Source organism: Egretta garzetta, unplaced genomic scaffold (genome assembly GCF_000687185.1).
Source record: "Egretta garzetta isolate BGI_Z169 unplaced genomic scaffold, ASM68718v1 scaffold154, whole genome shotgun sequence".
NCBI classification, from domain to species: domain Eukaryota; kingdom Metazoa; phylum Chordata; class Aves; order Pelecaniformes; family Ardeidae; genus Egretta; species Egretta garzetta.
In genome coordinates, this window is record NW_009259600.1 from 739188 (window position 1) to 740942 (window position 1755).

Below are 1755 nucleotides of genomic sequence, written 5' to 3' on the forward strand. Positions count from 1 at the left end.
CAGACCCGTGGGTACTTCTCCTCCCCCTCACAGCCTCTTGCTCAGAGACAGAGGAAAATCGTTGCATGAACAGGGAAACAGGTAAAATTTGGAGCTTTCTTCCTTCTCATGTTGTTAAAATTGAGGTATGACTTCAGAAAATTTTGAAGTGGTGTAAAAAAGCATCACCAGTAAGTTATGCACCTAATTCACTCACAGATTTGCTTGCTCATCTAAACCTGAAAACCAGAGTCGCTAAAAAAGGTAACTTAAACAGTACTTTTGCCTTTCTATGTCATGCAAAGGTGATTTGCAAATAGTTTTTTTAAATAACAGGAATAACATTTCCTTATATAATAAAAGGCCTACAAGGTTTTTTTGCTTCTTACATTTTAATTTTTGCCCTAAAAATAGCAGGATTACACAATTTTTTTCTTACTGATTTTAAGGAAGATTTCTCTAGACAAACTTAAAATATTCCCAGTGAATGTTAAGACTAATCAAAGGGGAAAGATATCGGTTCTTCAACAAAAGTCTTTTCATTCTAAGACAGCAATTAGTCATGAAAGTTGAATACATAAATTATTACTGTTGTATAACAGTTAACAAAACCAAGCCCCTATACAATCTAAAGAAGCTTTTCGGTATCTCCACTCACTCTCCCAGTTCTTGAGAAAGCCATTGGACTTTTTTATTTTCTGTCTCTGGAAAGAAACACGTTCCCATACTTCTATCATAAAAATCAGATTAAGAAAAGCCTTTCAGTATTATTAAAAAACAAAAATAGCCTGAGGTGATTTTCCATCTCTTTTTCAAGCTATCTTCGGGAAGTGAGATAAAAATTTCTCACCCTGTGAAATGCCTTGTCTTTCCTTTCGGACAATCCTCTCTCTTTGTCCTCTTTCATGTTCTCTTTTGAAATTTGAAAAGGGAGGTAGAAGAAGCAGGAACACACACACACAGCAAGTCACGCCACAGCTGAGGCTTTTCATACATGAAGGTGTTTTAAAGGAAAAACTTCACTTTAACATTTGTTCTGAAGCATAGTATCATCTATAACAATATAATATATCATGTATAATATATAGTATTATTTTAATATGTTATGTATAATTGCAATGCCATCCGCTAGTGGTGTGTGGTAGGCAAACAAAGACAAAGCCTCCCTTACGTGATGTCCACGTAATAACCTCTTGGCACACGTCTGAAGTGACATGGGGGGGGAGTTTCCCTCAGATCTGCTCTCCCCCTCGCCCTAGCATCCTCCTCCTCACCTGCCCTCACCCCGCAGAGCCTGCTCCTGCCCCATCCCGCAGCTCCCCGCTCCCTTCCAGTAACCCCAGCACTCCCAGGTCCCCACAGCCCCTGATTTTTGACCAGGCTGCCTTGAGGGCTACATTATATTCAAGGACCTTATTTTCAAGCCCAAGTGCATATGCAGAGCGCAGCTTATCGTGATGCCTGCATCAGCCATGTGAGAGTACAGTCAAGTCTCATCACCCCTCCACACTAACGAGACTTCCAAACCTGTTCAGTCTGGGGTCCATGGAGTGAACTCCCCCAAAACTAAGTGACCGTATGGAAGGGGAAAGCAGCCAAAAAGATGAGTGAAGGGAAAAAGCTTGACCTGACAAAGACAGACCACAGGAAGGAAGTTTCTTTTGTGGAAAGATATCGAGCCTAGCCATGAACGCACTTCAAGGACGCAACGAAGCGGAATTGGACAAACTCAAGGGTGGAGAAGAAGCAACAGCAGCCCTTTCTCCAGCCTCTTTT